This window comes from Poecile atricapillus, chromosome 4 (genome assembly GCF_030490865.1).
Source record: "Poecile atricapillus isolate bPoeAtr1 chromosome 4, bPoeAtr1.hap1, whole genome shotgun sequence".
Taxonomy (NCBI): Eukaryota; Metazoa; Chordata; class Aves; order Passeriformes; family Paridae; genus Poecile; species Poecile atricapillus.
The window spans coordinates 29,185,046-29,212,693 of NC_081252.1; the positions used below are offsets into that span (position 1 = coordinate 29,185,046).

Sequence of the window (27,648 nt, forward strand, 5' to 3'; positions counted from 1 at the left end):
TCACTTCCACTCCCATTGTCCACGCTCTGCAACCCTCTTAAATAAATAGTTCCATCACATATGGATAAAATGTATGGATTATTTTTTAAAGGGAAGTAAGAACAGAGATCACAGTATGAAGAGTGCACATTGAAGTCTTTCCTATTTTTTAAGACATTCCCACCTTTACTTTGTCTTTCTTACCTATTTGGTTCTTCCTGCAGTGGTACTCTTTGAAACAGTGTTAATGTTCTGACTTGTTTGTGCTCCTTCCATTCCATTCCATTTCTACTGCACAACACATCTCTTGGGGATTGCTTAACTCTTCTTTGGGGTTAGAGCTACCTTACCTCCAGCATTCTCCTCTGTCTTGCTCTGAGCTTCCGTCTCTTAATGGAACTGTGTTTACATGCAGCATGATGGAGAAACTGGCATGAAACATGAATGCCAATGTGACAAACTTTCCTTCAGAAAGAAAAGACTGTCTTTGTACTATATAAATTAAAATCTAATGCTTGGAACACCTTTAACAATAACATGCACGGCAGCTATACAGGAGCTCTGCCACAAGAAGAGGGCATCAAACCCTAGATTGCTTGGATTTCTGATTAGCATGGCAGATTTCATTTAATCAAAAAATTCAAATGTACACTTCAGGTTTAGTTCAGCATAACCTTTCAGACCTGCTTGTGAATGTCACATTCTGAAACCAAGGTATTTCTATAAAGTTAGGACTCAACAGCTGTGTAGAGATGTTTTCAATTATAACATTGAGTCCAGCAGTTTAAAGCCAAGACTCCTAATTTACAACAGTACTTGTTAATTTACAACACTGAGCTTGTATAACGTTTAAGTAAACACTGCACTTCTGGATGACAGAAAGCTAAACAATGAAATAAAACTTCAGAAACATATCTACTCCTGCAGTTTTCAAAGAGCTTCCAGTTCTCCAAAAACAAACAGCTCCCAGCTGCCTGACATTTATACTCATGCATCCTGTACTGCTACATATGTAGAGAGAAAGGGAGCAGCAACCTAAATGCTTTTCATTCAGAAGATCCATCAAATCAAATTTTAAGGTAAATTCTGGTTTCATCCAGTGTATTTAATTTTGTTTTGTAAAGGGAGGGATATGTCAAGAAGAAAATAAACACAAAGTATAAACATGAAACGTACTTTAATTTTACTACTGAATAGCTAACTCAGTCCTCAATTCTTTGTTCTAATTAAGCTAAATCCTTGTCTTTCTAACAAGCATTCCAGCTGAAGACAGCCCCCTCACATTTCAGCCTTCTGTGGCTGAAACAAGTCAAATTGCAAGCTCTTCTTCCTAACCATCCATTGCCTCAACCCTTTTCCCACTAAAATTATAAAAAAAAATTCAGCTACCCAACTTTTTTCTTCTCTAAAATGCCACTCTCCTCTTCTGACTCTTGCCAACCTCTCAATACTAGGGCTAATCAAGTAAGTAGAAGCTTTAATAATGTCAGTTTTCCAGAAAAAAATATCTTCAATGTATTTTTCTAAAAGCCCACAATAAATTAGAATGGAAACAGAGTATTTTTCACTGAGTTACTGCAACTGTTGCAAGAGGCCTACTCTTCACTTAAAACAAATATTGAACTGAAAACCTTATCTTTTACAAACCCATTCCAAAAGCCTGCTGTTCAAAAAGCTCTACAGATGATCCCCTTTAAGGTCCTACTTGGTTTTCCACTCAAGTCTATAAAATCAGAGCTTTCAGAACTTTTGAGCTTTATCCTCAAATAAAGTGGTTTGGAGAACATTTCAATATGGAAGCCCTCGAAGGGGTAAGAATGCAGAAAATGTGTTTCACAACAGTCTTCCATGGTACAGAGTATGAAGAAAGGACTTAGAGACTGGAAAAGCTGAGGCATGTTCAAAGAAGCTGAGAGCCTGAGGGCAGGTTTTGCAAAGCCTAAATAATGACTTGAATAGCACTGGTGAGCCACGGAATAGGACCAAGAGCATCAAAGGCCTCTTAGGGAGAAATGGGACAGGACAGTGGCTTCACAATGGTTTTGTGAATATGCACTGTTCAGGATCTATAATACCATAACTAATTAAAAAGGGTTTAATAGACATTATTCTCTGGGGTGGTGGGAGGGTGTGTCGTGTTACCAACAACATTTTGTCCTTTGGGAATATTCTGCGTATTTTCAAGCAGAAATTTGAGTAACAGCCTAGGAAAATGCCCTCCAGACTCACTGCCAGGTCTCTGGAGCAATCTAGCTAGAAACATATACAGCCTCATCCAGAGAAAGGGCAAGATCAACAATTCCCTCTCAAATTAATGAGATTTTGAGTATTCAGCCTCCCACAACTGGCTAAGCCCTTTATGGAGCAGTAATTGCAGAAATTTTGCTAACTTGGGTGGGGAGAGAAACTTGGGATTGGCAACCGGAATAGTACCCTGTCCAGATGCCCACTCAGCTACTGTCTGAAGACAGAAATCCTGACAGTAATTGTGTGTTTATTTTTGAAGAGAAAATTCCAAAAGACCCCAGTGGGATTATGCCTTTGTTAGCAAGGACTTCAGCCTCTGAATTATTACTGATTATTATTACTGATAAAAACATTCAAAAAATAACAGGGATACTCTCCAGCAAGAGAGCAAGACCAAGTATCACAAGTACAGCTTTAAATTTAACATGACAAATTCCTACCAAAACAAACAAACAAACAAAGACCACAACCCAGAAACATGAAAGGTAGAATATTACCACATCACAATACTTGAACAGGAATGAAAAGCAAGCACCGAGAGCTAAAAGAACTGCTATGAGACAGGAAGTTTGAAGCAGAAGGCTTAAGCATGAAAAAGGAAGGGTGCAATGCTACTAAGTGTAAATGTTAGTATTTCACAGATATAGATTAATCAGACATGAATCCATGTCACATAAAGCAATCTTCTCTCCTGTAAGAGGACACATGCCTAGTGGAGATGCAGTAGATGTCATCCAGTTTTTAGCACAGTAAGTCTTTTAATACTGTCTTCCTTGACATTTTCATAAGCCACCAGGAGAGACAGAGTAGAAGAAGCACTGTATTCAAGGAGTTCTTATTAGCAGCTCACTAACTGGAAATATGCACAAATATATGTGTGTGTGTGTGTAATGCAGCCAAGGAACCTGTCCTCAGTTAGGTATTTCCAGTGTTTTTACTAACAGCTTGATTTATAACTTTATTCAATGAATTAAATAAATGCTCTGAGTGGAAAAGGGCTACAAGGACAATGAAGACAACAACTAGTTTTCATAACAATGCTGATAATGTTGAGAAATATTCCTGTTTAAAAAGAAAACCCAAAATCCATCCAGGGTTGTGACTAAAGAGTGGAAAAGGCATAATAGTAAATAAATATATTTTCTTTTATTTAGCAGAAATAGAAAGCACATGAAAGAGCATACAGCTGATAAAGTCTACCCTCAGTTAGACACACAAAGCAAGGAGCCTAAAAAAAATTGCCAGGAAAATTTATCATCTTCTTAATTAGTGAGAAATTATAACAACACATGGGACTTCAAGCAGTACTAGAGCAACACAAATGTGCATGTATGAATGACAGCGAAAATTAAAGTAAGAAAGAGGCATGAAATATATTTGTGTTGTCCTTCTTGCCTCCTTGTTTTCACGCTTGTTATTATGTCCTGTAAGCTCAGGAAGAAACTGCATCATCCAGTTCCTTGTATTCCCTTGTGCTCCCAGGGTTGACCCAAGGTCACACAAAAGAGGGTGGCGTCGGTGAAGGGCTGGGAACAGCTGATATAACATTGTGTAGGGATGCCACTAGCAAAACAGAGAAGAGGCTCAGTATGCAAGTGTGGCACAGCAAATTCCACCACTCCTACCTCCTGCAGGGAACAGCATTTCCATCAGCCCAGCGTCTCTCCTCACTTGCCCTCCCTTGGGCTCCAAACACACTGCCAGTATGCATATTCCACATTCCTCTGGCATATAAAAGAGATATTAATACATTCCTAGCATGGCATTCAGGGGAAATAGTATGCCCAAGAGATGAAATTATACTTCCAAGCTCTCTCAAAGTGAATTACAGTTCATCACTATCAGGAGATATAGTCAACACGTAGGAAGAAACACTGACTGGGAATAAAGACAAGGTGTGGCTCATGAAACAGAAATTGAGACTATCTCGTTTGAATGGCTGGTTTTAATTTACACCTCCTGAAAGCAGCAATAAGCTTTGGAGATATGCACCAGTGCTAAATCCCGGGGATTTCAACGGGGCTGCGAGAGTCTATGACTTGCTCAGGCTGCATGCTCAGAGATAAAAGAACCACTAAGTGTCTGCTTGGATCAAGAACCTGTGGATGTTTAACTTCTACTGATTGACAGAAGAATGTCCTCTTGCATTAAATCAAAGTCGGTTTTGCATCACTTTGTGGGATAACTTGGTTATCAAGTATTGGACACAGGCCCAGCCTCTGGAATGAGAGCAGAGCAGTGCAAGGGTTTGTCATCATTGTTCTCAGGGAAGCCATGAATCTGCTGAATTGCTGTGTGACTCTTGTAACACCAAACTGAACTGCATAGCCTAGAAAAATAAAACATTTCAGGCAGATTACTTTTACAGTTGCCTCACATTAGCCTTTTCACAATAAATATCTCTTTGCTGTTTCATAGTTATATGAGAAGGTTTGAGGCCATACAGAAATGCATGAAAACTGGTTTAACGAGGAGGACTCATTGTCACAGGCTATGAAATATGGTTCTGATAAGGTCCCTTACAAATCTGTTATGTTGAAATTTTGCTATTGAACATTATGTAAACAGGATTTGAATTCAAACGAGGGGATCTTCTACAGCACCCAAGACTGCATCTGGCAGTGGTCAGGATTCTTCCTTTCCTGCCTCTCTAGTTTCTGTGGTAGTAACTGCCAAATCTCATTGACTTTCTCTTCTTATTTCCAGATAACACGACAGAGGTTCCCACATGAAACACCTCAGGCATCTTACCCTTCTCATCTAAAAGGGGATTCTTCTAGACGGCAGGAACAGTCTCTTCTTAACAGAATATAATCTGCCTCTTAGAAAATACAGGAAACAGAAAATTGCTTGAAAAACACAGTATAAAAAAGTTAGAAGAATAATAAAACTGGTGTAACTACAGTTTATCTTTCATGTTTCCATATTCCATTCAAAACTGATTGGAAAAGCCTGCTCATTAACAGCAGTTGTTCTAAAAACAAAAGTATTTGCACATTACGAGCACTCGAGTTAAGGAACTAGAGATTTTTACTAGCAAGCTTTTGACTTTGTAGATTCCTAAGTGGTTTTCCAATATTTAAAAAAAAAAAAATCTACTGAGGACTTGCTAACACTTTAAAGAAAAGTAATAGTCTTCAATACAAATAACTATAATTTTCATCTCACCTATCAAAACACACAGACAGCAGTGGACAGAGTAGGCATGTATGATATGACACTAGTTTACTCGTTTTCCTAATGCATCCCAGCCTGTGTGAGAAAAGCCTTCTGAGGCCCCACAACAAAAACTCTGTGTGATTGCTCAGTCAGAAAACCCTAGCACAACAAAATGAGCCTTCCAATGTGACCCAAAGGACACCAACGAAAGTTCTTGGCAAAACCATAAAAGATTGAATTTCCAAAGCTATGGCCCTCTCTACAGCATAGATGAGATTTTTGATTAAACCAACTATGAGATCATCTCCAGCACAGAGCTAACAACTGCTATATTGTCATGCCAGGAGTATGTTGTTATTCACACTAGGGCAGGAAGACTTTCTACTTAACACTTAATTTATTTTTATTTAAACATTACATAGCTGTAACATAAAACAAGAAGAACCTGGTGCTGATGGGTGTGATGATCTCTGCACTTCTGCTCTCCCCATCCAAAATGGCTTTTGGTCTTTTCAGGCATACCTAAAACACACAGTCACTCCACCAAAGGAATGAGGCGATTTCTGAAGCAACATACTCACAAAGTATTCAAAACTAGTTCCAGATAAAATTTGCACTTAGTTAAAAAAAATCCTCCTTTTTTCATGCTGTTTCGTTATCTTGATTAAAATCATCCTTGGGACAGATATTTTTTAATAAAATTGTCTTATTATCTTAACAAAGGGCTCTAAACAGCTAATTTTTATTGAAGGTCTCTTTCTACTAAGAGATTGCCATAGTAGGTAGTGTAACAGTCCTTAGAGATATCACCAACCAAACTCAGTTTATAGGTGTAAAGAAAAATATTCTTCACAATCAAAAGTATGTCTGAGTAGGAAAAAGCTAAACAAAACCTTGAAGTCCTAAACTGAATAGAAAATACAATGTGAATGAACCCAGACTGAACTTATTCTCCTACAATCTTCCAGTGATGTGCACAGAACAATAAATCAGATGTAGTATGATCTAGGAAATATAATGATTATTTATCCTACTGTTAATTTCCAAGAAACAATGTTACTGTTTCAGAAAGTTAGGCAGCACTAATCCAAAGATATAATTTTACATTTAGACCCCATAATTTCTTAACTTGATAGGTGATACTTGATTTAGAAAATTGAAAAAAGGGCTAGAGAATCTGTCTCATGCTAATGTGTTTTCATCCATTTTCATTTCAGATCTTAAAAAAATAAAAATGGTCTGTTCAGCTCAAAGTATGTTTCAAGTGAAGGTAGAAGTATCTGTGAGAGGCAGGGTGATAAATGTTTTTTGAGCAGATATTCTCAGAGTTGCTGCACACTAGCCCTATTGTAAACATGTGCAGGTAGCACAAGATTAGGAAATAGAATGGATTTAGCAAACAACATGCACCAACAGACATCTGCACCCTTACTATTGATAAAAAGTCATGAATGATATTTGTCTCCTCCCTCAGTGTTTTTCTGTAAACTTGATGTAATATTCAGCTATTTCTCTCCTGTGCAAGAAATGCAACTTTGGCTAAGAAGAAACTAGAGGTGAGAACCTGAAAGAGGATCCAAATCACTGAACCTCTATTACCTCAGCTACCATGAGACTTAGATTCAGAATCTTAAAGATACGACATCCTTCACTTGGAAGAACACACCGACAATTCTGTTCAGATGCACAAAGTCTCCTACAGCTCTAAAAACTCACTTAACAATCCAAATATTGGTTGGAAAATAAAAGATATACTGCATTTTATCCAACCAGAGTAGGAATGGAGCAGTATTGAAATAGTTTCCTGGATGTAATCAGGCACCATATCAGAAACAGTTAATGTCAGGTACCTGTACCCCAAAAAGGGTTTGATTGTCTAAAAATGACTCACAGGACTTTGGAAACTTGAAATATATACTGCCTCATCAGCATTTAATATCATTTCCAAACAGTAAAGCAAAAGAGATTCAAAGCTGGCAGAGGAATTGAAAGGGGACTAGTGATGATGTCAGCATTGCTAACTGAAGTATCTAAATTGGTTTTATTTGATCCCTTTCCCATAAGCAATCTGGGCTGGCACGGAAAATCTCTGTGGTGTTTCAGTTGTGATACTTCAAAGCTCAGTGCAGTAGCAACCAAAGAGCATAAAAACGTAAACTTTGATCAGCAGGTTCAGCTCAGGATGACAAAGGTGGCCATCAGCAACCACAGTCAGAGACTGACCCTTGTAACTGCCTTCACCCTTGCAGGAAAAGCCTCTTCCCAGTGGCCAGACTGCCTGCAGAAGATATCCTTTACAAATCTCCACCAGGATCAAAATTCATTCTAATTCTTGTTCTCCTGGTGCTTTTCCCTGCAGAGAGCCTGGTCTCTGGGAAACACACTAAGTATTTTACTTAATACTCCTGTGGAGTGACCACTGAACTAATCACATACAAATGTGAATTACCATTGCTAAAACAAAAAGCAAGAGATGGAAGTCTTCAATCAAAGCCTCACAAATCAGTAAAATAAATAAGCAAATGAAAAAGGTCAGTTACAAATATTCCTCTTCCAAGTAGGAGCTGCAATTAATTTCAAGTACATTTTCAAAAGAAATGTATCATCTTGTTTACTAAAACCAGTGCAAATAAATGGCTTCTGAAAGGGTGATATTTATGGATAGCCAGTAATTCCCAGTTTCAATCCATCACAATCAGTGACAAAAAAAATGTATCAGAATAGTCAGGTCTCCGTTTTTTTCTAATTGTTTTTCATTAAATGGATCAAGCAGCTTAAAGAAAATACTGTGTTTGCTCATATTAGAAAACTCAAGGCATATCTAAGGATGGTCTTTGCATAAGATTCTATGGCTAATTACAGTTGATTTGTAAGTTGGAAAGTATTTATGCCTTTTGAAATTGTGTCTATTTTGCCCTCAGAAGAGACTGTAAGACAAATATTCAACATGCTCTTCAGCTAGATCTCTAAATCAATGAATAGGAATTTAAAGGTGATTTTGAAAGCTTGGCCCTGTGGACACTTGCTCTGAAGGATAGTGGGTGCCTGTGTGTAATTCCTGCTTGATAATGTTTCCATGTGGCTGCAGCTACTACTTTTTAATTTCATTTTTTTAACCCTGATGATGAGAATAATTTGTTGCAGAGGCACCTAGTCTGAGCTGTGGCTTTGTACATTTCGTAACATTAGCCTATAGGGAGAATACAGAAGAAGAAAATCCCTTCTTTGTTGGTTTCATGCTGCAACAATGCAACTATATCCTAATTTTTTAATCTGTGTTAATTCCAGTAACATTAACCAAATATATTCCAGTAACATTAGACAAAAAGATACTAGTTGTTGTTCAGGTTTTGTTTGGGGTTTTGCTTTGGGGTTATTTATTTGTTGGTTTGGCGCTTTTTAGAGGACCAAGGCTTATTTGCAAAGAAGCTGTACAATTCTGTATCTAACTTTGCAAGGAAGATGTCTCCCAGAATATAGGGGAATGGACCAAGCGTTAAAATAATGTATGAAAAACCTTCAAAAAAATGAGTGCCCACAGGTTACTATAATTCAAATGTAAAATGTATTTCTTCTCAATAGAAATAGATTTCTTCTACATCCCGAAGAAAATCATATAGTAATGTATTTTTCTAAAACAAATAATAACCACCTCCATGGTTAAATTACTCCTTCTTGATTAGATATACAAGTCATCATAAATTACACTTTATTAATAAAAAATATTGCAAGAGCAAAGATTTTGTGGAAACAGTGCTATCATTTTTTGTAGACTGTATACAAATAATTTTTCAATGATGAAATAAAGCAAATGTGAAGGCCCAAAGTTCACCTGTTTACTCCACATCATATATTGAAATTCTATGTTCATCTTCCCACATTTGAGGCAGCAGAGCCACACAAAGCCAGGCACATGCACTCCCCTTGGAGCATGTACATATGTAAAAACTTTCAAGTCAACAGGCTAAAAGTAATTCATGGTTGCTCCACCTATACTTTTTTCTCCCCTGTAAACACTTGAACACTAAATTTACAATTTTACATCACTCAAAGAAAGCGGCACCCCAATCTTCTGAGGATATAATCCCTAATTTCCTCATTCTTCACTAATGGAATCACAGAATAACCTGTGTTGGAAGGGACTCATGAGGCTCACCAAGTCCAGCTCCTGGCCCTGCCCAGCACACCCCAAGAGTTTCACCATGTCCCTGAGAGCACTGTCCAAACTTCTGGAACTCTCTCAGGCTTGGTGCTGTGACCATGTCTCTGGGCAGCCTGTTCCAGTGCCCAACCACCCTCTGGGTGAAGAGACTTTTCCTAATATCTAATCAAATTTCCGATAATCTATGAAAATTTATTTTGTTAGGTTTTAGTTCGTTAAATAGGAATAGATTATATAGGACAGTAGTTTTGTTTGAGTTTTGTCACTTCCAGGACTGCGAGGCTTTCTCGCTCCTCTTGCATGTCTCTCATGGGTCTGGCTTGCAGAATCGCAGAATGAGGGGAGTTGGAAGGGACGCACAAGGGTCACCGAATTCAGCTCCTGGCCCTGCACAGCACCACGGCCAAGCCCCGCCGCATGTGCCCCAGAGCGTCGCCTTTAACTTCTTGGACTCTGTCAGCCTTGGAGCTGTGACCACTTCCCCAGGGGAGGCTGTTCCAGTGCCCAACCACCCCCTGGGAGAAGAACCTTTTTCCAGCATCCAGCATAAACTTCTCCTGACACAACTTCAGGCCATTCCCTCGAGTCCTGCCCCCGCTCACCCGAGGGAAGACATTACCCTGCTTCGGCCTGCCCGCGGAATCAGCAGGCCGGACACCTTCCCTGCTCGTCCCCAAACTACTGACAGCCGGGATCCTGGCAATACGGGCGGCTCCCACTGATTCCCTCGGACAAGAACGCAGCTCTCCAATGTTGCTTTCACCGCACGGGGCGATCGCCCTTGTGCCGGCCCGCGCCGGCCGATGCCAGCCGGGGGCAGAGGCCGCGGAGCCGCGGGGCCGCCGCAGCGCCCAGCGCCACCTGCTGGCGGCGGGGGAACGGCAGCGCTGCTTCCCGGGAGCGGCGGCGGCGGCTGAGGGAAGCCGGGCAAGCCTCTGGTCCGAGCCACCAGCTCTACCAATATCCTTCCAAGACGCTCGCCATAATGTATTTCTTGTTCCTGGCAACAAACTTGAGTCAGTTCAACAAGTTCCTAGAGCAAATCTGATACGGATGGTTGACCTGAACTCCAGGGGCCAAACACTTGAAGACTGAACAGGTGGACAGGGCTTCTGCCTGTGGGAAACTGGATGCCAGAAATTCGATAATGCTGCAATTTGTCCTAGATTAGTCTTACACCAAAGCCAAGTCATTTGACTGACTCTGTATCATCAGTATAAAGCTATTTTGTTGACACAGATTTCGGCTGTAAACGAATGTTCGCAGTTTAGCGTGCGCCTTCTCAATGAATTTCCAGCTAGCGCTTAAAACAACTCTGTTTCTGTTTCAGCTCCCTTTCAGCAGAGCACCCAGCCTTGCGAGACATGATGTGGCCTCAGATGCTGATGGTGAACACAGGTGTCAAAAGGACTTGAGCCTCGCACAAAAGGGCTGACACTCCTTGTTAGAAAGAAGTACAAGGTTTATGGGCACAACTGCTGTCATTCCCACACACTTGTTCCCCATTTCCGTACCTTCTACTGCATCTCTGCTGCAACATCAGGGAGCTTTTCTCGTGCGGAGTCTAGACAGATACTACATATTTGAAATAGCATGAGGCATTTGGAATGAGGTTTGTTTACCAGCTTGCAGTTCTATGTCCTTATCTGAACCAAAGTGCTCACGCTTCTGAGCATCAGACATTGCTGCTCATCAGAAAGTTCTCTCTCCAGAGAAGGAACATTGCTCTCAATTTAAAAGAGTTACCAAACACATTTGAAGTGGAAAAAAAATGCAAACAGGCTAACGAAAGACGTACAATAACTATTTAAGGTCTCACAACTAAGCTCATTTGCTTTCTTCAAAAGGAAGGTTAAGGAGGAATATGTCGATGTTCTTGCATATCTATTTGAGCAGAGGAGGATAAAGGCTATTGAAACCAGATAAAATACAAGATTCAGCAGCTGAATCTGTAAAAATTCAGGTTAGAAATCAGATGTGTATTTTTCTGTGTGAAGGTAAACCATTCAGCCAGCCAATACACAGCTATCATTGACTGTGTGTCACTTGAAGCCTTCAATTCAGCATTGGGTATTCTTCAAAAATACATATTCTGTGGTCCCACACAGATCCTGAAGTACCATAAAAAATACAGATTAATTATCTATGGCCTAAATTGTGCAAAGAACCTGACTAGATGATTTTAACATTTTTGTCCCTCAGAATTTCAAAATACTTTGCATTTTAATACTGAGAATGTGAACAACTCCTTTTCTGCTTACTAATTTCATTGACTTCCACAGGACAACTGAATGGCTTAAATTTGAGCACAGGGTTATGTGTTATACTAACACACGACCACAATTAGAATCATAGGAGGTTACAGATGTCTTTCCCTAAGTAAAGTTGATCATACAGCAGCTAAAAAGCCTATAGCTTTCTCAAGAAGAATAGGGAACTTCTCCCAGTTCTCAGTGACTCAGGAAACCCTCTTTAGAGAATGTGGATCTGCCTAACAGCTGAAAGTAAACTACTCTGTATAGAATCTGTTATAATCAGACATTTAAAATACTTTAAAAGTAAAAGAAACTAGGAAAGTAAAATTATGTTTCCGTTCATCTGACTTCTTTCCAAGTCTGTAATGCCTATTACACATCAGCTGGATTATATTTGAGACTCATTTCAACTAGTTAGCAATGTTTAGAGGTCAATGTAATTTTTTACCTGATGCATTAAAAAGGGAAGAATTATAAACAGTATTGACTAGCTCATATCTAAAACATCATATCAAAACTATGCCATACTCTTTGTCAAATTCTTTCTCGCTTTCTTCAATTCTTTAAAAGAGTACGTCATTTTATGCTACATAAGTCTCTCATTAAGGGCCTTAGCGCTCTTTATAGGTTTTCTGTCTTCTCTACAAATTTCACTCACAAGTAGGAGCTAATCTGCCCCAGGCTGGAGTCCAAGTACCATGTCTTACACCCCACATCTTGCAGGGGAGTCTCATTCTTGCCACAGCAACTTTTGGCATATGATACTAAAATCCAAATTGTCTGCCCTGTCAGGGCATCTGCTACTGCAAAGTAACTAAATTGCAACAATAAAAAAGTCCAAGCACATATTTAGAAGTCACTTCATCAGGAAAAAGAACAGTTTTCAGACCTGTATTTCTGTTATTTTAAATACTTCTCTATGCAGCTTTCAGCGCCTTTAAAAGGAGGCACACAAAAAGCAGCAAGGCATGACAGTAAATATGAGTAAATAAGTACATGTATTTAAATACATAAAAGCCCCAAGTCAAAAATGTCAGGAAGGGTGAGGAGGAAGGCCTTCTAGTCTTCCTTGTAACAGAAGTGTGAAGAAAAGATTCCAGTCACTTTGCAGAAAGATCCTGCCTAGTACTGCAGTATCTGAGGTGGATTTCACATTGAAAGCAAGAATTCAAATCCTACACCTGACATATATACATACATGTATGTATATATAGACATCTGCATGTAACACACACACACACACCACATATGTGCTTTTTTGCATTCACAGGGCCTTCTGCATGGATTTTCTGCTCTCCTTGCCTGAAAGCTGACCAGACACCTGGGAACATCTACACACTGACCTCAGCAAACTTTGCACAGGTCTCTCAAAAAGCACTATGGGACAAACTGAATTCCAGAATTACATTGCTTTGAGTGGTTTCCAAGAAGGCAAACGAGAAACTTTTTTTTTCCTTCCTTGATCACAGAGAATTCTGAACCTTTTGGGAAAGCCTTTGAACTTCCATTAAATGTGATCTGTTTAATGTTTGGATCTGTCAAAGGAGAGGCAGTCAGATAAACTGGGCCAATGTTGAAATGGACTTGCTTCCAACACCTCTACAGTGTAATCACATCTCCCTGAGCACCTCTGTAGATAATTATTGGATTAGACATTCAAAGAGGTGATTGACAAACAGAAATCAGGCAAATAAAGATAATCTACCTTTTTTCTAGGCATCCAAAGGGATTCAGACCTACAACAAAGGCATTTTATGTGCTCCACTGCCTACTGTAAGTATTAAACTCTTCACAGCTGACTTTTTGGAGCTGGGAACCATTGGCAAAACATTTCTTGTCTGTGTCTCAGTCTTCAAAAATGAGATGTTTTTTCTGTATTAAAGTACTCTGAAATGAGTCACCTAAAGCAGCATAACCTGCCATCTCCATTTGGTAACAATAGAGCAGACATAAATTCTCAATCTTATCAGGAGTCACCAGTCCCTCAGCATTAGTGGCGCCTACTGAATTTTATCCAGGGACCTAACAGAAAACATCTGTTCTTTTACTTCACAGCAAATCGATAGATTAAATCAACGTCCTCTTTTCTCCTTCATTCCGTTCATTAAAGGCATAGGTTTTCTTTCATTTTCCTTCTATTTCTTTTAATAACTCACTTCTCCTTGCAAGTCAAATCCTACTATATTATAGAGATTTCTATGTCTCTTTCTGGGCTTACTTGGGGAGACATGTATCTATGCTCTAGCATAAGACAAGCAGAAGAAATTATTTTCAAGGGACATATTTACAAAGAGCTTGGTAAAATTGTACCTAGTGTTTGGACCAAAGTCCAGCAGTACATAAAAAAGGAACCCCAAATATTGTTTACTGCCTTTTCTGCCTTCTTCCAAGTCTAATTTGTGTTACAAAATGTGATGCTGTAACTAAAAAATTCACCTCTAACCTCATACATTTCACCAAAGTGCTAAAGTATCGCAACTGTCATGTAAGATCTTTGTGAGTCACCCACATTAAAACACTTAGTTCAGTTTTGAATCTAGTAATGAATTATCTGGTTTTGCACACATCATCCCATCAGTTTGTATCATCCCACGAGTACCGCACATCAGGTTTGCACTCGAAAATTCTAAACAATACAGCCCAATATCCAGTGTGTTTACAAAATGAAAAGCACTCTTCACTTAAATAGTAGGCAATATTAGGCATTTCTGGGCTAAGAGGGAGAAAGATATTAAGACAGAAGTGATTAAAAAAAAAAAAAAAATACAGGGCTGAAAAATGTCATTCTGATGTAAACAGGAGTATTTACATTAAAAATTTATTTTTTCCACTTGTACTAATGTTAAAAACACCTAAATATAGCCAAAGTATTAAATTTTTTTTTCCTGAATAAACATCTCCAGGTTAAAATCTTTAGCACTAAAACTGAGGGAAAATCCCTTATGTGCAGAGTTTTCTCCTTTTCTCTTAACCGTGGAGATCTAACATTTTTTATGCAGTCTAATATGAAGCCAAAATATAATGAAGTGTAAATGAACATACATACTTTTGCTCCAATAGGTAGATCTAAATAAAACACTGGAAGGCTACATCTGACTGGAGCTGAAATGATGTTATATTCATGATATGCTTTGCAAAGGTGTTATGAGAAGTGTGTGGGAGTTTTATTTCTTTGTGCATGAGAAATTGATAAACAGAGCTGGTGCACAATAAAGCAAGATATGCAAGTATATGAAATGCTTTAAATCATCCAGCAAGGATAAATCCCTGACTGATCTAGATAACAAGGGTTCCACTGGAACACTGTGTATGTACTACAACCGGGCAGCAGCTCCTGAATAAAACCAGAAACATGGGAGCAAGGCAGATTTGCAACCAGGGCCCTACAACAATTGGAATCAAGCTTTTTTCCCCACGTCATAATTGAATTTAGTCACAGTAAATCAAAACTCCTTTTTTGGATCTGTAACAAGCACACAATGCAGCAACCTCAGAACCACCTGCTTTAGGATTTTTCTGTCAATGTAGTGCAGCACCGTGAGAACCTTGTCACTGGGACTATTGGCTGTCACTGAGCTGCAGCTTGAGGGAACTTCTCCCCACAGTTTGAGGTGAGGATTAGGAGAATTTTCTCTGTGGAAAATAAAATTATTACTGGAAATTAATTTAATATGGTGTCAAGGCAAAAAAAGATGGAAATAAAGAAACACTTCTTAGGATAAGAGAAGAGGAAAGAAGGAGCAAGAGGAAAAAAATTATGGAAGTGGCAGCCCACAGCCAAGCAAAGTTTAGTCTAGAATGGTGCAACGGCCGAGCACCCTATACTTGGGAAACTTTGTCAGTCAGGAACTGATTTGGCTGTCATCTGATGAACGACAGAACAGCCAAGTCACTCAGAAAGTGGGATATTGTCACTTTCTATCTCAGTTCCTATGAAGAAAACAGTTGGTTTTTTTGAGATTTCTCTTTGTTAGCTATTAAAAAACTATAGCTCACTTGCTACTGAATAAAAGTCATAAGAGATGTGGGGACCAAAAAACAAGTGATGCAAAACTCCATAAAATAATTAAACCTCAGGCCTACCCAAATGTTGACATCAAGTGTGTAAGAGTCATTGATAGTTCTGTCTCATGGGAAACAGAGATTGATGAAACACAGCTGTGTTCACAGCAATTGATGGCATACATCATCATTTCCACAGCATTCACGTTAAATTGCTTAGCAGCTATAGTGCCAGTATAGATTATGGGATAACCCAGTTCTTTCTTTTAATCTCAGGCATCTGGAATTTCAGGGTCAGAAGAACCTTTCTTCCTTCCCTCCTTCTTTTTTCTAAGTCAAGATAGATAAAGTGGTAATACCAAAGGCATGAGAATACCAAGTCTCCTCTAAGCAATATATATTCACATTGCATTCAAAAATAACTTTTAGAGTAATCCTAAATTTTAATATATATTAATATCCAACCGCAGGAGCACAGGAAAAGGGAGAGAAGCTTAGAGTAACAAGAAGTTCAAAAAACATCCTGTTAAAGTATTGGCAATGCAGCATCCTTCTATATGAACCACAGCTGTGCAACTTGCCTATTTTCATTACATTAGCAAAGCTAGGAGCCTCATACCCTCAGGCAACCAGCTGAAGTGACAGAAGGTCCAAGAGATCCCTTCTAACCAGAACTAGATGATACTTAAATGCAAGACCATTCTGGACCACATGAAATTGATCCTGGAATCACAACTGAGGTGCTTAAACACAGGAACTCTAAGCTCAAAGATATTTGGCTGAAATCCAGCTGATGTGATTAAAACTGGGCAAGTGCTGTGCTTGCCAGTTCAAAGATTCAAAGGCAGCCTCTGTAGCTGAAGAACTTGTACTTTGAAATCAGATGGCACAACTAATAAGCACTATGATCCTACTATGTTAAAAAAAAAAAAAAAAGGAAAAAAGCAACTGAATGTGCATTTAAACAGGAGGACAAACTAAAAAAAGTAAATGCTGTATTTGCACATTATTGTTATCTCAAAAACTGAACTCACCATGGTATCTAATAGAATAATAATATAAGGAAGCAGCAAGAAAGTAAAGAGAATGTCTTCCAAAGCTGGCAAGGGCTAAACCACAGTGTAAAGTGTTAAAAATAAAAATAAAAAACTTGGGATATTCACTGGACTAATCTCTATAAATTTTAAGTAGCCCCAGGAAACCATAAGAGTAAAGCCACTTGACTACGTTATTGGTTTCTGGTTGTTCCAGAAAACAAACAACTCAGACCTATACATGTTTCCATGGCATGGAGATCCTTTTATTTTCTGTAAAATTTGAGTTTCCCGCCATTTTATTTTACTAAACTTTGAGGTGATTGTTACATTACATGTTTTTTTTTTTTCCCTGATGCAGGTTGTTGAGGTTTTTTGCTTGTTATCAGCTCCATTTACAATAATATTTTTGTAAACAATTTAGGAAAGGTCCTAAACCCCCCTAATTTAAACTGCTAGCTGGTTCAGTAATAAAGAAGGTAAATATTTCCACCTAAAGTGAATGAAAATTGAACATCACTAAGGAAGCTTATCAGTCAAGTCACATTCTGGTTTGCTGTTTGGTTGTTTGGTTATCTTTTTTGTATAAAGAGAGTTCACATTTATGAGTTTCATCACAGTATCAAGCTACAACTCACTGTCCTGAGCCTAATAATTTTAAAACATTCTTTATCAAATAAGTAAATACTCTGAAGTCCCATTCAGCATCACACATTTAATGCCTTCAGTCACCTGAGCAAAAAGAAATAAATAAAAACTGCCAGAATATATTTTATTTCTTGAAACTTTGTTTCAAGATATTGTTGATAACACCAAATGTCTGTGGCCTCACTGGTTACAGGTTGTGTTATATTTCCAGAAAAAAAACAAGTAAAAACTGCATAGCAGAGCTACAATTGGAACCTGAGATGTGACAACATCCCACTCCAATTTTCACTCTGAACTGAGAGCCCTTTGGTGCTCCTGTACATCAGTTAGGAAGCTGCAATAATTAATCTCAACAAATAGCCCTTCCAGCCAAGGATGACCAGGTGGCACCTACTTTGCACAGTTCATCACCTACTCTAGTCAGCCTGCTTGCAACAAGACAGAACCAGTTAGCAAATATGAAGAGAAGAAAGAGGAGCAGCAGTGCAGCATTGTCTTCTGGGATGTCTCAGGGAAAAACAATTGCAACTACTGAACACGTACCATTTATTCCCCTTAGTCAACATCATACAGGAAACTACTGCAAAAGGGCAGGACTACTGAGGGAGGAAACGTAAGCAATTCTTTCAGGCCAGCTGAGATAGTCTCCAAATAGGAAGACAGTGTCTACCTGGAAAGTAGTCTGGATGTTGGTTTTTTTCCCAATCTTAATCACCTGGACAAAATCATATACTGCAACTCATCAATTCGAGGCAATGCCTCATCTGCCTTAGCCTGTCTCAATTGTCCCAGAGCATTCAAGAACCAAAATGGTCTAGAGGAGCCCAGAACACATTCCCCTCACTCCTTGAGAACAAAATCAACTCACTGAACTATTGTATCTGTTTGCACACATACAAAAATGCAGCTCTGCACAGCTTTTCTCAGGGAGAGTGGAAGCAGCCTGGACCATTTCCCAGGCTGGGTGGTAAGTTTTTACACTCCCCAGTTTAGCCAGGTTTCTATGTGTCACAAGGACATTTTTGTTTTCTGTCAAGGCCAGATGTTTGGGTTTTTTCCCTTTATCTTCAATGTCTGGGGAAACACCTTTTTTCCTTAGGAACTTCAGAAAAAAATTCCAAGAAATTTTTAGAAATTTGGGAAATTTCCTAAGAATTTCCCTACCTGAAATACTTGTCCTGTGTGAAAAGGCACTTCTCAAGTCCCTAAATCCCTGTTCTAATCAGGACTCCCAAAATTTCGTTTGTGCAAGTGGTAATTGAGCCTTATTGCACTGTGATAAAGCCATTCAGTGGTCGTACAACTCTGTAGCAGCCTTGTTTATGGCTGGTTTCAGGTGTGACTCTGGTCTATTGGTCAGATGAAATTGCAGAGCCTGGGGAAAAGTGATGTATAGTGTTAGGCTGTATTTTTACTTCTAATTAATTTTTGATCTTCTGGTGAGCTGAAGCAGAATGTATATTTGCTGTTTTAGCTAGGCTGGGTTGGACTTCAACATTAGAGATACCGGTTTAAAAGAGCAAATTATTTTCTGCATCCATTTTTTTATGTGTTTCCATGTGCTGTTGCAAACAACAGGATAAAAATTAAGCATAATTGACTGAGGTTTCATACCTAAGAGTAATTTCTCTATGCCTTCAGCCTCTCTATGCTAACAATTAATTTCAATTTCTCTGTGCCAGCAGCATCTTCAGTGCTGTTATTCCAAGGATTGAAGTCACCACAACCAATTCAATCTATGTTTGACCACCCTGGCAGAAAACTCCTCTAAAGATCTTTGCAAAAGGTGCTAGAAAAATTGCAAAGGCTATTTGCCTTTCATTTCTTTTTCCATCAATAAGAGTAATTTCCCATGCTCCACAGGGTCAAGCACTTGCCTAAGAATTTAGTGTATTTCTTAAATAGCTGTAGCCCTAGCTTCATCGATGTGCCTTCTGTTCCATGTGCCTACATGCCTCAGATGAGCACAGGAGCCATAATACCCCCCTCACCTCCTGCTGGAACAACTCCACAACTTGTTCAACCACAGAAGATAAAAAAGGGATGCAAAAGTTGAGCACCACTGCTGTGAGTGACCACCAGCAGCACGTATTCTCTCTTCACCCCGTATCTTGCATACCTTGAGTCGCACCTTTGAGAAATTAGTCATTCAGTGGTTCCACCTATTTTATTCCCCCTTCTTGAAAAGGAAGTATGGAAGCAGGTGACACTCTAGGAGAGTATTTTTGATATAAAAATGTCTTCAGGGACAGCTCACTTGGGTGGGCTGTTTCCAAGATGGGAAAATCCCCAAGACCAGCTCTGGAGAGGCCAGCAGTGCTTACACAGGGAGCAAGACAGCAGCAATGGATATTACAGTAACTGCACTGGAAAATTCCCCCTCCTCCCCTGAGCATCTGTTCTGCATGTGTTGAACAGATCTTCTTTGTCTCTTGTCCAGCAATATGTGAACGAACTCGAGTTCCCTCGGGGAATGAAGGGATACAAGAGAAGTCAGCATAAAGATTTGTGCTGGAAGGATAAAAGATAACAGCCTGTCAAACTGCAGACCTTTAAAGCTTAACACTTTCTTTCAAATTTGCTCTCACACTGCTATCTACTGCCAAAATATTACGAGTCTGTGACCCCAACTTACATTTACTGCTTCTTATCAAGACATTTCAGATGAAAAAAAGAGTAGAAAAAGTACAATGTATAAACAGAAAAAATTAATTGGTTCGTTTGTATCATAAAATACCATGAGATGTGCTCAGTTTTTAGCAATCACAACTATGCAAGACAGCCTGTAGACTCAGGCAAACATTTTCATTGGTCACTTCTTTGCAGAAGTGATTTTATTACTTCCCACATATGGAAACCTTCCTTATCCCCCCGCAAATGTTTAAATTCACAGTTTAACCTTGATTCAAAATGCCAAGGCATCAGATCTTGTGTAGTTGAATGTCCCAGCCACCTAATCATGTAAACTTAATATAATTTCATGTAGAATCAAATAGTAATCCAAGATCACTTAAAAAACCACGAACTAACATGTTTGAGGTTTGTTTAGCTCAGGGTGTCCCCACAAAAGCACTGTGCAAATTTTCCCAAGTTTCCTGTAACAGAGTTTGCTTCAGAAAAGTACATTTAAGTCAGAGCAAGACAACTATTGAAAAAAAGAATTTCTATTAACAATTAAAACATATCAGCACAGTATTTTGACAAGGCTGTGTAGGTTCAAAATCCCAAGTCCTTAACAAGTCCTTAAATAAGATATTTGGTTGGTAGCATTTGTCTATATTGTCCTCCTGGAGTCAGCTTCATGCTTCAAATTCCCAGTGCAGACAAATTTACCTGTTTTCAGACTACAGCACATGTTAAAGCACTAGCATTTCAGATTTTGATTTGAATAATTCACACAGTTTCTGTAAACAGTTTTAATCAGGGGAAGAAAAAATGGCCTGAAAACTGTTCTTTTGTCACTCCCTGAAAAGGAAGGAGGCAAATGCACATCCTGAGGGCCATAAACCATGTCCTGAGGTGAAAAATCTTCATCTACTTCACTAAAGAATTGGGAAAACTAATACACATGCCTGAGATGTAAAAATGGTGGCACAAATTTTTAAAATTACCAGGTATTTGAATCAATGAATATACTTGAATTTAACTCTATAGTACATTTGTATTTAAATGTCAGTCCAGTCATGTCTCAGCTGGCAACTTAGAAAACTCTGAGACAGGTTATGTATTTCAGAGCCTGAAGGGCTTCTTGCTTCAGTGAAGCGGTATTTAATTAGGTGTATTTCAAATTATCAGTGCAATGAGCACTCATGAGAAAAGAAAAAAAAAAAGAAAAAAAGAAGGAGGAGCATTCAAGACAGAAGTTAAATTTGGGAGAAAGACAATTTGCAGAGCTGAGATGGCAATTCAAGGAAGTGTTGCTCCCTCCATGCTCTTATTTCTAGCTGATGCCTGCCTTATTTGGTGTCACAGTCAGGATTTCCATGGGATGGGACCGGCAAATAAGACACACTGGTGTTGCTGGGAATCATCCCTCTACTTGTTTTGTCTGCACCTGGAACCCACACCAGCTGTATGAGACTAAAAGGTTGGCTGCTTCTCACACACTGTTTCTGGCAAAGGGAAGTGCAGTACAGCAGTACCAGTTCCTACAGAAACACCTGTGGCCCCCTGGTGCACCCACAGAGGAGTACCCAGCACATGTCTGGGATCACCTGGATCCTCTGTCCCTCAAGCTCTGTGTTCCCTCGGTGCAACTCTCTCCTCACAAAGGCCACCCAGGAGCTGACTAACAGGAAAATCTATTAGCTGCTGCTCACCTGGTCTGGATTTTAGAAGGTGAACAAGAGGGTACATTTCCTATTATGAATCCCCCATGCTCCCCAGCCCCACGGACTGTTCCATTATTGCATTTCTTGTTGAGTATAGATCCACGTTTCGATATTGCACATGATGGAAACTCTCTTGGCTTTCTGGAATTCATCACAACCTTGATCCACTCCAAGCATACTGGTAAGCATGAAACAATAGAAAGAGCCTTCCAACTGTCACCTTGGATTTGTCATCAAATGTGGAATATTATGGGAAAACTTTCAAGAGGTGAAATAAATACCTTCCCAACTGGCAAAATAAGCAAAACATCACTTCATCATGTTTAACTAACTCTCAAGTGTCTCCCTACACCATTTATACTGACTTGCAGCTAGCTACAGTGATCCTGTCAGAACCTTTGTCAGGGGTCAAAACTATTCAACAAAAAATTCCAGTAATTTTGATACTATTACAGTTGCAGATAATATATTTTATTACACAGTGATAAAACATGCATCTTAGCAGAGTGTATGCCATCCACTTAGCCTGAACTGCATCTTTTAGTACAGCGTGGATGGTCAAATTTAGCAAATTGTACCAGCTCACTGAAGCCTGCCCAACGGAAGTTCTCAGGTCTGTTATAGCACCTATGCAAAAACCTGTTTTATCTAATCTGCAATACAATCAAGACTGCTCCCTGAATACTTGAAACACGGCCATTGGCTCATGGTCTGAAGTACAATATAGGTATGGCTGTAATTTAAAATGTGCTAGTTAGAGTATTTTTCTAAGTTTAATATATGTGTTAGTTATAATATTATTCTGTGTTTTAATGAAGTGGAGTATGCATTGGCAGAAACCCAGCAGGGAATTTTTGACAATTTCTGCACAACTAGAATCACCAAAACAATTTTAAGTGATCTGCATGGTCAGTTAGTTAAAATTTGTAATACAGTTGCCATATAAAAAGAGTAAGTAATTGATTCAGCAACTATTCCTCATGTAATCATTTTTTTTATTAAAATATAGAAGTATTGCTGCAAGCCTTCTTTTGTTGGCTATTTTTCTGCGGTATAGAAGCACTAAAATCAACAATCTCTGCCCCTCAGTAATAAAAGTATGGCCCTATGTATGCACATATCAATACTGTAACATTTGAAGGTTCTGAGTCTTGGCTGAAATGAGTCCATCTGTTGTGCTTCAAGTAAGATATTCCCATAAAATACAGATGCAATAAGAGATGTACACTCGCAGTCTCATGGCTTGGGGTTTAAGTAAAAAAGTTTAAACTTCTGCCTTGAAAAAATATCTGAGGCAAACCAACCAAATGGCTTCATCTTTTGATGTTGCTGGATCAAGCATGCTTTGCTGGCATGTTCAGAATCAAAAGAAACATCCTGATAATGAGACATAGTGTTTTTGTGATCTTTTTTGATTTCCTGTATTAACATTAATGAAATAAAGAAGGCAACATCTGAAGTCTAAGGTCTTCATTGTTGCACAGCACATAAAAAATCCTTTGTGGTCAAAAGAAAACTTTTTTTTTTTTAAAGAGACCTTTCTTATACACCCCTCAGACAAAAAACTTATAAACTTGTTTTGTGATATGCAAACCTATTTCTCATTAAGTTTACTGTTCTCTTCTTGCTTTCCTCATCTGTTTACTAATGTTCCATTTATGGGAAAATCCACATAAATGGTCAGGCCATCTGCATTGCTCACATCCTCAGAACCTGAAGCTGACATGACACATAGAGGTATATACTGACCAATACACAATAGGATTTTTACCTGTTTGTATATTTATGATCCTTCCTTGGAAGGTAGTCTTAACAACTCTCTAACTCCTTGACTTCTTGGAAAAACTGTTTTGGGAAAAATAAAAGGTAATTAATCATCTATATCAGATGTGGTTTTCTTTTCCTGAGTATCAACAGTGAAAACTGTCTTCCCCTTCAAGTAAAATAGAGTCAGAACATGACTTTGGCAAGTCCCACTGCTCTGTACATCACCCCTGAACTAATTTCAGAGGAGTCACTATTTCTGGTTTCTGTTCATTCCTGCCATGATGAAAATGCAACTGTTCCAATTTTAAGAACGAAAACTAAACACAGCAATTTAAAAATTGTTCCAACTAAATGTTTTAAGAAATGTTGAAGGTTTTCAGTGCACTGAAGCACTTAGACATATGCATAACTTTAAAGATAGGATTTGATCACACTGGTGTAAAACAGAATAATTCCCAAACTGGAGCTTTAGGTATATATAACTTTCCTCTGATGTGAGACAGAAAAACACCTTCTTTGACTACAATTTAATAAGACACAGGAAATATGTGCTTAAGGGCTGTACCTTCTGAGTTGCCCAAAGCAGGCACAGAAGCATTGTTTAATGAGTTTATCTACGCTGGAGAAAGAAATCACTGCTTTGTATGCAGCTTTCAGAAAAAGGGTTCTGAGTGCTACTATGGTCTGGAGGAAGTGTGTGAGCCTCCTGTTAGCCATCCAGGATGTCACAGAAAAAAATTAGGCCACAGTCTCGAGCTCTCTTTGAACACACAAGTCAGCAATAGCAGGCCCAAAGAACCTATGATCTCTGTGATCTCACCTATTCTGCCAGGAAATGAAACCCACCAGGGCAAAGTCACCCTCTCCAAGCACATTTCAACTAGTAGAACAATTCTGGGTTGGTTTGGTCCATTATAATGCCTACCAATGACATATTTGAGCCTTTACTGGAGACCCTAAAATTGGATTTGCCATCTTATTTAACCACTCCTCATTTTTACTTCTTCTTGATCCCCTACACCTATCAACTTTGAAGTCACATATGATTCTGAGCAGAGTACAGACTTCGCAATGCTCAAATTGGAAAAAAAAAAAAAAAATCCTCTTGCATTTGTTTTATGAATATGTAAATTATCTCCACATAGGTTTATATATTCTTATGAAGCATAAGATACATGAGATATGAGAATAGATGCCATTTACAACTCCATGACTGAACTTAGAAAACAAGTCAAAGGACTTCTAGAGAATTTGCAAATTTTTCATGCCATGTTCTCTAAGAAAAGTATTTTTCACTTAGATATTAAAATAGTTACAGTAGTAATACATGTTATATTACCACTGACTGGATCAGAACATGCTGAAAAAGGAGCATCTCTCTTTATACTTTCAGTTTAGTTACTTCATCCTTCCTATTAAACTCTTATTTTTGAGTATCTAATTTCTCAAAGCTCATGCCTGCATAAACATTTCAGCTTCTTATTAATATAGCTGAGCTTATTTCTTTTTATCTTAATATATTCAGTACCTCAGAAGGCGCCACAGCTGGAATGCAGCTCTTGGATATGATCTTAAGTGCTTCAAAGGGAACAAGAGAGGTCAGCATGCCTGAAAGAAAAGATATCGCCACTGTCAAGGACCAAAGAGATTGTGACAAGATGGGAATACAAAAGTTAATATAGAAAACCAGGGACAGAACCATAGAGGTTCTAGTGGTAGCACAGTTAAACTTTGCTTTCCAAAAAGGAACCATGGAGCAAATTCAAATCCAGAAAAAGCCTTCCCGAGAGGCAAATGAAGTCTAGTAACTCACTGCAATGCTATAGCAAATGGATTCCCTACAGAAATACAAAGCAGCTGAGGTAAAATAAAAGCACTTTGTAAATCAGTATTATTTCTGAGAAGCAGCTCACACTTTTTTTGTCAAGATAAAACATTGTCAAGTTCTGGCATATTTGAATAGTTAATTGGGCTGCTGGTGTGTGTGCACTCAGCCACATTGGAAGTAGCAGAGTACCATAGGAAAATGCTTGTTGCAAAAGAAATGTAATGCATCAGCTCTTTCAAAGTAATATTAGTAAACCAGTGTAAATGAAATCAGCATTTTCCCCCAGTTGGCTCAGATGAAACAAAATTCTAAACTTATTAAGAAAGTTCAAAGGAAATATGGAAAGGAAAAGGTCTAATGAAAAGGAATGTTTCTATGGAGTTTCAAGTAGTTTGTGTCCATATACAAATATTTGTTCAGGGATTATTGTTAATGAAAATTCTTCTTATGGAGATCAGCCTTCGTAATATCTTTCAATTTTCCTGAAGTTAGTCACGTCCAGAAAAGCAAGCATTCCTGATGTTTTTATGATGCAGGCAGACGTCTTACAGGTAAGGTCACCTAATCCATTTCAGTTGTGTTTGTTGTGAGACACATTGTTCTTGTCCCAGTCACTTCCCTGCATGCAAGATGTTCAGACCCTTTCAGGTAAATAGTAAAAAGCAATGAAGAAGACCCCAAATTTCACACATTAATACTTTATATAGTACAAATACCCACATACTCACACATTAACTCAACATCCCTGGCATGTGAAACAAAATTTCACATAACCTCTGTGAAAAGTTCACAGAGCAAACGCTGAATTTGAAAGGCAAGTGCAATGACAGGCTGACAAAGTTTGGTCAAGATAAGACAGAAGAATCATTTTGTCACTGAGTGAATCAAGGTAACATCAGTCATGAGGACGTAGCACGTGCAGGAACCTACAACTGGTACCATCACTAACTCAGCAATTGCAGCAATAGATTCCTTGGGTTAGAGACCTCAGTAGCAACATAAAAACCAGTGTATTCAAAAAAAGCTTTTTCTTAGTTAAGAAATACTATTTCTGGGGGGGATGTCCTTCTCCAGTAGTTGTGCATTGAGGCTAAAGCACTACTACCCACAATCCAGATGTAGAACACATCCAAAGTTCCTGTCAAGGCTCTTTGCCTCATGACAAATCAATACTTGCTTCTCACGCAGTGACTCAAGAGATACTGAATGGACACACTTGTTTCACCCTCTATCCTCTCTCCTAAGAGAGAGTAACTGAAGTCTGAGCAAATCACCAACACAGTCAAGTGGTGAATGAAGACTGCAAAGCCTCCCATCACAGATAACACAGGTATTACCAGCAGTGGTTACTCAGGCCTCATTGCTGCTTGTAGGGCTTGGGAACTATTGGGACTGGCACTGAACCATCAGAACAGATGAAACCTGAAAACAGCTCCGTAAGTAACCTTTTCAGAGGCCTTGCAGATCCCCCTTCTGCAAGCAATTTCTGTGAGCAGAACTTTGCAAGTGCTGCAAATTCATGGGCCAGGTCCTTCTGAATGGTGTGACTGCTAAAATGAAGCTGATATTTTCACCATATCCCATTTAACATCTCTTCTTCTTCTTCTTCTGATTTGAACCTCAAGATAACTAGAAAATGCAAACATCACTTTTCACTTATGCCAGAGACTGAACCTTTCCTTCAACATACCCTGACTTGTAGTTTTTTAAAAAACAGCTCTAAAGACTGAGGATTAAAAACCAATATTACTAAATGTCACAGAATCTAGCAGCGAAATTGCAAGGGTAATCCTTGTTTTAAATTAATTTGGATGAAGACATTTAGGTTTGACATTACAGTGTTTACAGGTTTGGTTCTACAAATCTACATATATTCACATGCTCTTGGAACAAAATTTTAGTTCTTGATTTTATTTCACTTAATTACAGCCTTGAAGTCAATATTAATTTGGGAGGGCCACAGAGAGAAAAACCCCTCCAAGCCTCTGGTTCTCACACTGAGAATCAATGCATCTACGTTTTTTCCTGACTAACCTCAGAACTGTCTGGCTCTTACATTACAATTACTATCACAGTTTTGAAGGCAGTGTTAGTAACGAAGACAGACTGCTGCAAACAAATTTGCATTCTCTAGTTGCAAGCATCACAATCATTTCATGAAAAGAAGAGCAGAGTGCTTTCTAGCACAACAGTGGAGCAAAGGTTGAATAACAGATGGCCAAGTTCCTCTACCAGT

General features: G+C 38.7%; 1 protein-coding gene across 1 annotated transcript in view; it reads right to left on the reverse strand.

Moving 5' to 3' along the window:
* Positions 1 to 27,648, reverse strand: part of DKK2 (dickkopf WNT signaling pathway inhibitor 2) — a 148,232-nt gene that overhangs the window by 63,760 nt on the left and 56,824 nt on the right. The window lies entirely within an intron of this gene.